We start from the raw sequence: 10,117 nt of genomic DNA on the forward strand, positions 1-10,117 counted from the left end.
ACTGATATGGGTGTGGGCCTTCTTACCCTGGGCTGTGGTGAAATCCTGGTTCTCCATTCTCCTTTGAGACTGCACTAGCAGAGATGGGGAGGCCTTATAACTCTGAGTTAGGGGTGAAAATCCAGACTGACCAGGTGGTCTCTAAAGGCACCATGTTGTGATGGGAGATGCTTGTTACTGCTTGGTAGGGATAGAAGTCCTGGCTCCCTACTCAGCTTTCTCTGACACCACCTGACAGGTGATTGGGACACATTCCTGCAAGTTTAGGCTCCCACTTGACCTTGGCTGGTGTGAGTAGTGGCTGAGCCAGAGTTTTTCTTTGGTGTTTGGCTGGAGTAGGATGATTATTGTCTGAAAGTTTTCTGTCTTGCTAGGCTGACTTTTGTTGTCCCTTTGACTGTGGGGAGCAGGCTTTTGTCAGGGCTATGTTTGTCTGTGGCCACTGATGTTTCCAGTTTGCTGGCTTGTTCAGCTCCAACTCTGGCATATGTGAGACAAAACATTAACTTGGAACTCCTTATCATTTTGTGACTTGTGTATTGGGATTCTAGCCTTCTGTCTGCCTTCTCTCCACCTCTCAGAATCTTCTTACCTAGTTATTGATTTTACGTATAATGTCCAGGGTTTTTAGTTGTACTTTCCAGGAGGAATAGGGAAAAGTACATCTCCTTCATCTTCTCATAAGCTCAAATTCTGGCATCACATTTTAAATTATAAGAAACATGCTCATTTTTACTAACTTGTCATAGATTCTGGCCTGATGGATTATAATGTTGAAAACATGAATAAGATCCAAAGACAACAAAAGCCTCATCAAAGGGACTGTGTTCTATATACCATGCACCAAGTGTGCTGATTTTTACAACTGTGACTCACTTCTGTGAGCAAGTCTTGTAATTGGAACCCTCACTGTAGCTTTCTTCTTAGAAATCCATGTTGAGAAATGCACTGATATGCTGGGCTTAAGTGAGATTAGCATCTGAACATGTTGCTTAACATAGCTAGTATTTCCACACAAACTCATAGCTACTATTTCCACACAAACTGTGATTTATATCAGGAAATGGGCTCTTGACAGTGCTTAAAAAAACACAGCCAGTTAATTCGTGGCAAACATAGATTTGGCAGACTTGGGTTATTGGAGCAGGAAAAATAATTTCTTAAAAACAGTAGGTGCCCCCATTAAAAAGTAGTCAAAGGACATAAACAGACACTTCTCAAAAGAAGACATTCATGCAGCCAACAAACATATGACGAAAAGCTCAACATCACTGATCATTAGAGAAATGCAAATCAAAACCACAGTGAGATACCATCTCATACCAGTCAGAATGGAGATTACTAAAAAGTCAAGAAACAACAGATGCTGGCAAGGCTGTGAAGATAAAGGAATGCTTCCACACTGTTGGTGAGAGTGTAAGTTAGTTCAACCATTATTTAAGACAGTGTGGCAATTCCTCAGAGATCCAAAAGCAGAAGTACCATTTGATCCAGCAACATCCAGCAATCCCATTATTGGGCATGTACCCAAAGGAATATACATCATTCTATTATAAAGATTCTTGCGCGTGTATGTTAATTGCGACACTGTTCACAAGAGCAAAGTTATGGAATCAACCCAAATGCCCATCAACAGTAGACTGGATAAAGAAAAGGTGGTACATGTATACCATGGAATACTATGGCAGCCATAAAAAGGAATGAGATCATGTCCTTTGCAGGGACATGGATGGAGCTGAGAGCCATTATCCTCAGCAAACTAAGGCAGGAACAGAAAACCAAACACTGCATGTTCTCACTTATAAGTGGGAACTAAACAATGAGAACACATGGACACATGGTGGGGAAGCAACACACATTGGGGCCTATTGGAAGGTGCATGGGAGGGAAAGCATCAGGAAGAACAGCTAATGGGTAATGGGTTTAATACCTACCTGATGGCTTGATCTGTGCAGCAAACTACCATGGCACATCTATGTAACAAATCTGTAAATCCCGCACATGAACCCTGGAACTTAAAATAAAAGTTGATTTAAAAAAAATAGTAGGTGCATGATTGTGCCTGCTGCAGTCCAGCCTGGGTAACACAGGGAGACCTGTTTCTAAACATAAATAAATAAATAAATAAATAAATAAATAGATAGTAGATGTAACAGGTGTGAGAAGGCTGGAAGGTGCTGGAAGATGAGACACAATGCTTGGTTTCTGATCCAAGCATTCAGTGTCTGGTAGGAGAGAGAAATACAAAGAAATGATCCCGGGGCGGTGGTATAGTAGGGAAGAGACTCCTTGAGACACCACAGAGGGGAAGCAGACTGCAGGGGAGGATAGTGAGGCACAGATAGACTTGGTATGGCCTCATAGTGAAGTGAGAAGCAGCATCTGAGCTGAAATTGTGTGGGCGATGATGGGATGCAGGGAGAAGCATGCAGTCTTGGAGGAAGATCCATTACTGCTGAAGGAGAGAGTGGATGTGGGGCAGCATCAGAAGACAAGACTGGAAGAATAGGCAGAGACCGATTTCAAAAGATCTGGATGCCGTGAACTGCAGAAAACATTTTTTTTTTTTGAAGAAAAAGTTGGCTTTGAAGGGAAAAGGCTTTTTAGGCCTTGTTTTAGTTCCTCTGCAATAGTTAAAAATGCAAAGGCAGACTAGAAAGATGAAGAAATGGGAAATTATGACATGTGGAAGAAACAAAGGTGCTACCCTCTGAAGGCATGGCTGAGCCTAGGAGGTGGGAGGGCGGGGCAGGTGGAAGGTGTTTGCACAGATGATGGGGAATGTTTCGTGGAAGAGATGTCTTTCTAATGTCACTGGGTAATCCTGAGGCATAGACCCAGACCCACTGGGGAGCCATGGCCAGGCTGATTTGTCTTTGCCACAGGAATGTTTCCACGCAGCTACGCCTGAATGCCATGGCTGTCTATGAAGGAGTGAGCTCCCTGTTCCTGGAACATGTTGTCCAGTGTGTTGGACGTGCTGGCCGGCCAACCACTGAGCTAGTGAAATTTGAGAATTTGAGCTTCCAGTGGGCCATTGGATGAGACAATTTCCTGGGTCTCTTTTAAGTCTGAGGATCTGTGATTCATATTTACTAATAGACTGGGTGGAAATCATGTTGGGATCAAAGTGTGAAACACTCGATTCTAACACAATCCACTCAGAGAAATGGAAACTTTGCAATTTTCACTATTTATGTGTTCTGTGAGGATCTTTCTCAGTGCAAGGCACTTCTGTAAGCCTTTGTCAGAATTTTCAGCCCTTCCACAATTTGTATGATTCTTTCAGAGCTGAACTGTGAACCTGCTATGGGCTTAGCTGGGAAAATGTGTCCTCCATGTGAATCTAGATTGGGCCGTGTCCCCAGATGTGCCCCAGAATCAAACTTGCTCCAAGTTGGGGTCATTTGACCCAGGACCATTCTAAACCACTGCAGATTCAATATTTTCAGAGTTAGGAGGGAGCTCAGCCAGCCACGGGGAGAGAACAGAGCCATACACACATGGGGCAGGAACGGTGTTCTTGCCTTCACTGGCTGTATTCTCAAATATGTGTTCTTCTCTTTCCCTTCTCCTACCCACCTGTGGAGCTGAGTAATAATAATAATAGCCAATATATTGGACATTTATAGTATTAATATGTGACACATATTTAATCTCAACAACCCTAGAAGTAGAAAGTTTTTTTTTTTTTCTTGGATGGAATTTCACTCTTGTTGCCCAGGCTGGAGTGCAAATGTAATCTCGGCTTACCACGACCTCTGTCTCCTGGGTCAAGCAATTCTGCCTCAGCCTCCCAAATAACTGGGATTACAGGCATGCACTACCATGCCCAGCTAATTTTGTGTTTTTAGTAGAGATGGGGTTTCTCCATGTTGGTCAGGCTGATCTTGAACTCCCGACTTCAGGTGATCCACCCACCTGGGCCTCCCAAAGTGCTGGGATTACAGGCATGAGCCCCCATGCCTGGCCAGAAGTAGAAGGTTTTATCTCCACTTAGGAAGAAACTGAAGGCCAGAGTGATTAGAACTTGCCCAAGTTTGCGGAGCTGGATGGAGCCACTGACTCTGGCTCCTGATCCTGAAGTATTCAAGAGTCCCGTGTATGACCACATTTGATCTCTTTTAAAGGTTCAGTCAGTGATCTTTTTTCTCATGAAAGGGAATAGAGGGTCCCCATTTTCCTCTCCACTACCAGTATGCATAGAAATGTTATGAGACTGTGTCTATGAAAAACATTCCATCATAAATGTGAAGCACAAAGAAATATAAATCATTCTATTATAAAGATACATGCATGTGTATGTTCATTGTAGCACTATTTTCACACACTGACCATGCCCATGAAACCACCACCAATATCAAGACTCAGAGCACAACCAGCTCCCCAAATGCCCTGCCATACCCATGGCTTCCATCACCATAGCTCAGCTTTGCTGTCCTTGACCTCCTCATATGGGTCATGCCTTGTGTCCTCTTTTGTATCTGACTGCTTTTGCTCAGCATTTGTAAAAGCCATCCAGTGGTGTTCTCGTCAATTGGTTCACAGAAGACAAAAAACAAAACCAACCAAAAAAGTCAAAACACAAAACAAGACCTCATTTTTAGCATTTACCAATGTCCACACCTCCACCATGGCTGATGGCAAGCTATCAGTGATTTAAATTCCAGAGTATTTCGTGATCAAGTCTTGTGAGCTGATATGGGCCAGCCCCGTCATCTGCAGGACTCGTTCACCTGCTGACGTGTGGTTGCATGTCATGCATTTTCAGTGGCCCAGGTGTGTAGATATGTGGGCTCTTTTTATTGTGGCCTTTGGGCAAGTCACTGGTTTCGAAAGCAGCCTCTTTGGGAAATTTCATTTCTGTAGCTCTGTGATACTGTTGCAGAGATGCGAACACTGGCGCCATAAACCTGCGGTCCTGGTCTTGTCTCTACCAGTAACCCTCTTGACTCCCATACTCAACCTCATCCATACAGATGGGAAGCCGCATACCTCCTCACAGGCTTGTGAGGTCACTTACCACTCATTGGGTGCTTAACAAAGGTTTCCTCCCTCCCTTTCTCTCTCTTTTTCATCTCAGAGAAGGTGACTGTACCTTGAGTGAAGTTGTATGGAGATGTAGGAATCCATGTGCCTCCACTGATCTTTGGAGCATTTTGCTCTGACACCCAGAGCCTCCGCAGGATCCTCTGAAGGGAAGGAAAGGAAAGAGGGAGAAAGGAGAGAAGGTTGAAAGGAGGAGTGGAAGGTGGGAAAGGAGAGAAGGAAGGAAGAGAAGGGAGAGAAGGAAGAGAAAGAAGAGAAGGAAGAGAAGGAAGGAAGGAAGAAAAGGAAGGAAGGAAGGAAGGGAAGGAAGTTGGGCCTATCAGTTCTGTCCCTGTGAGCCTGGAAGAAGAGTTCTGTTGACAGATGGACCGTTTGAATTGGCTGCCTGTGATGGACCCAGAAGACCTACTCACACATGGAAATGATGTTCTTTTTGCACCAGAGTTTCCTTGTTCCTGAGTACAGTCAGTCATGTGTCACTTAATAATGGGGATACATTCCAAGAAATGCATCGTTAGGTGATTTCGTCCTTGTGTGAACATCACAGGGTGTACTTACACAAGCTTAGATGGCATAGCCTACTACACACCTAGGTGTGTGGTGTAGCCAATTGTTCTTAGGCTAAAACCTGTACAGCATGTTACTCTACTGAATACTGCAGGCAATTGTAACACAATGGCAAGAATTTGTGTATCTAAACCTTAAAAAGACACAGGAAAAACACAGTATGAAAGATTAAAAATGGTACATCTGTGTAGGGTACTTCCCATGAATGGAGCTTGCAGGATTGGAAGTTTCTCTGGGTGAGTCAGTGAGTGGGTGGTGAGAGAATGTGAAGGTTTAGGACATTGCTATACACTGCTGTAGATTTTGGAAACACTGTACTCGCAGGCTAAATTTATTTCAACATTTTTTTTCTTTAATAATAAATTAACGTTAGCTTAATGTAACATTTTTACTTTGCAGATCTTTTCATTTTTAAAATTTTTTGCTCTTTTCTAATAACAGCTTAAAACACAAACACATTTTACAGCTATACAAAAATATTTTCTTTCTGTATGTTCTTATTGAACAAGTATTTTTTCTGTTGTAATTTTTTTAAACATTTTACAAGTTTTTGTTCAAAACTAAGACACAAACACACACATTAGCCCGAGCCTCTGCAGGGTCAGGATCATCACTATCACTGCCTTCTTGTCCACATCTTGTGCTGCTGGAGGGACATCAGGGGCAATAAGACGCATGGAGCTGTCATCTCCTAGGATAACAGTGCCTTCTTCTGGATACCTCCTGAGGGACCTGCCTGAGGCTATTTTACAGGTAACTATTTTTTCCTAAGTAAGAATACACTCTAAAATAACCATTCAAAATATAGTAGTAAATACATAAGCCAGCAATCTAATTGTTTATTATTATTATCAAATATTATGTATTGTATGAAATTGTGCTATTCTTTTCAGGCCTGGCAGTGCAGGAGGTATGTTGACATCAGCACCACCACAAACGTGGGTAATGCGTTGTGCTATAATGTTATATGCTATGGCTGGAAGAAGTCCCTGTGAGCCTGGAAGAAGAGTTCTGTTGACAGATGGACCACTTTGAATTGGCTGCCTGTGATGGACCCAGAAGACCTACTTTCACAAGGAAATGACATTCTTTTTGCACCAGAGCCTCCTTGTTCCTGAATACAGTCAAGTGTCACTGTATTTGTGACATGTGGAAGAAACAAAGGTGCTACCCTCCAAAGGCATGACTGAGCCTAGGAAATGGGAGGGTGGGGTGGGTGGAAGCTGTTTGCACCTTCTCCCAAACCCAATTAGTTAACAACGGGGATGCGTTCTGAGAAATGCATCATTAGGTGATTTCGTCATTGTGTGAACATCATAGGATGTACTTACACAAGCTTAGATGGTATATAGCACTGCCACTTGGTGATAGGAATTATTCAGCTCTTTTATAATCTGAGGGAGCCACTGTGGTGTATGTAGTCTGTCACTGACCAAAATGTTGTTCTGACCATAGATCCTCACAACCCAGATGTCCTCTGGAGAGATGTCCCATCGTCAGGGGATTGTGAAAGGAAACTGGAGAAAGGCAGTCAAGAGACAAAGAATGACAGTCTGTGAAGACATTTTTCAGGGTGAAGAGAAAGTAAAGACTTGGCTGCAGAGGGGGACCCAGGGCCTTTGCAGCCAGGAGCCTGAGGCCTCAGCAAGGCAGACAGTGCCTGCTGACCCTGCGTCGCCACCAGCTGCAGTCGTGCCTCCACCAGCAGGAGCTCCTCCTGGCAGCGGGGTGGGGAACATCTTCCATGGAGTTGGCCCAAGGGCACTTTCTCTCTGCCACAGGCTGGAGAGTCATCTCCTGCTCTCTCAACTGTGAAAACATGCTGATGTGGCCAAGGGAAACAAAATGCCCCTCCCTGCCTGCGAGTTCAATCCATGTCCCTTTAACAGCTAGCCGAGATGGAGAACAGCATCTCCTTCCAAACCAATGACTGTTTTTTTTGGATCCCCCCTCCAGGACCCCAGTCCCAGGACTCGGGGCTTCCTGGTGAAAGCTGCTGATTTTTGTGACCTCTTGGATGGATGCCTTGTGTCCCAAGGGCAAAGACCACGCTCAGATCCCTGGCTGGGGCCTCACTTCTTGGCGGCCTGTCTGCAGCTCATGCTGCTGCCACCTCCCCAGGGCTTTTTGGAGGATAATCTAGAAAGACTCAGCCTGGTATGCATAGGGAATGGAAAAACTAATGATTCTGGAACTGGCTGGATCTAATTTAAAATCCTGGCTCCGCAACATGCTGGCTGGGTGACTGTGGGCAGAGGCTCGCTCCCGTGTGTCAGGCACCCTATAACTTCTCCAAGAGCCCTGCAGATTCAGAATATCAACCCCACTTCCCTGGGTTGGGGGAGGCGGAAGAGCTGCCCAGGCTACCCAGCCAAGGCAAGATCAACCTGGATTTGAGCCCGTGCTGTTCTGACCACAAAGCCACCCTCTGTTGTCCACATGACACTCTAGTGCCACAGGCTGGGAGTGCCCCAGGAGCACTGGAGTTCCTGTAGGTCCCATAGCTCTTCCTGTGGGTGGGGGTGAGGGGTGCACAGGAAACTCTTCCTGCCTGGAGAAGGTGCATGCACACGTGCGTAAGGTATGCATTCTACTCATGGGTGGCACATTTATTTAACTATTCCTTTACAGTCAGACATAGCGATCACTTCCAGTTGTTTACTATTTATCAGCAAAGCTGTGTAAAATATTCAAAATCCCAAGTCTTTTCTCCATTCCTACTTCCTTATGAGACATACCTGGAAGCCGAATCACTGTGTCTCTGTATGAAAAATTCAGGCCTTAAATAAAATACCTGTTGTTAAATTGCCATCAATAAGGGCTCTGGTGGGACTTATACTCCCCCTACTCAGAGACTTTTTCCTTGTAGCTGGAGGCTGTTTGTGAGTTAAGGTCAAGGCTATGTTGTTTTGATCTTTGGTTAAGACTGACAAAATACCCGGTGTGTGTATGTGCGTGCGTATGGGGGGAGGGGAGGGCTGCAAAATCAATTTCTACTACAAAAGGGCACCCTCAGTGCCCTCTCCTCTGTTTTCCCAATCTATTGTTTAAATCCCATGGTGCATAGGCAAATGCACAGAGAATGTAAGGAAATGAAAAAAACCAAACCAAACCAAACCAAAACAAAACAAAACAGAGAGGAAAAAGAAAAAAGAATCTTGCCTGGGATAGTGAGTATATAAAAGGTTTTCTTTTTCTAGTCAAAATTTTTTTTAGTAAAAATGGGAGGGGAGGGAGAGGATATCCTTAGCCAGATCATGAACCCAACTCTCTTAGATGTTAGACACTTGGGAAGAGACAGGGCTTGCCAATTAATTTTTAAGGTAAAAAATATGCAAATCCTTTTGTTCCAACTGGTAACTGAAGTCCAAGCGTGGTCTGTCTGTCCTCTGGCAGGGCAGGCTGCTGACTTTTCTCTCCGGCTGTGCACCTATGTGCAGGTGCCTCTCAGGTGTCATGCATTGAAGTGAAGTTACTCTGACCCAGCCTCTGAAGAGGACAAAGCGGCTCTGATGCTGCTCCAGTGAGCACTCCGTCGGCCGAAGCACAGATGCTCAGGCTCTGGCTGACAAGGGCAAGCGTGGGGTAAGAAAGAGCAGCCGTATCTGGATGTGCAGGCCAATGATGCCCAGTAAGGCTGCATTCCTCAAACCCCAGGGACAGGGAGCCATGGACTCCACCTGGTGACCTTCAGATTCTGCCCTGCACTTAGCACGGTATGTGGGGAGGGCAGATTTTGTCTTCATTTTACTTCTGGCCTCCTCAGTCACTGGGAATGGTGATGCCAGGACTTGACTGTAATTGGAGATAGGCCCTTTAAAGAAGTAATTAAGTTAAAATGAAGCTGGTAGGATAGACCCTGATCCAAACTGATGGGAGCTCTTATAAAAAGAGGAAATTTGGATGAAGAAGAAATACCCGGAGGTCTTGTTCATAGAGGGACAACCACGTGGAGAGGCAGCGAGAGGGCAGCCATCTGCGAGCCAAGGCGAGAGGCCTCAGCGGAAACCAATCCTACTGACACCTTGATCGGGACTTTGAGCCTCTAGAATTGTGAGACATACATTTCTGCTAAGCCACCCAATTCATGGTATTTTGTTTTGGCCATCCTAGCAAACTAATATAACCACCCTCTCTCATCTCACACATGATTTAATAAAATTGGAGTCATTCTGCATTCTAGTTCTGTATCATGCTTTATTCACTTTACCTCTGCATTGTCAGCCCTTTCCTGTGTTCATGGTTCCCTGCTGAACAGGAGGATAAGGTTTGAATGCCACAGCCCAGCACTCATGATCATCCATTGACAGCCCTTCTCCTACCCAGCCATGCTGATTTGCTCTCTGTTTCCCAAATTCTCTCTGTCTTTTCTGCTCCTGCCAGCCCCTGGCATCCATTAAAAGTGATTTTCCCTACTGTCATTCAGGGCGTGGCTCATACTGAAACCTGTCTTGCCATGTATCCCTCATCATGGCAGGGCATTTATAAATCAACCTGTGTC

This window comes from Trachypithecus francoisi, unplaced genomic scaffold, assembly GCF_009764315.1.
Source record: "Trachypithecus francoisi isolate TF-2019V2 unplaced genomic scaffold, Tfra_2.0 Lachesis_group17, whole genome shotgun sequence".
Taxonomy (NCBI): Eukaryota; Metazoa; Chordata; class Mammalia; order Primates; family Cercopithecidae; genus Trachypithecus; species Trachypithecus francoisi.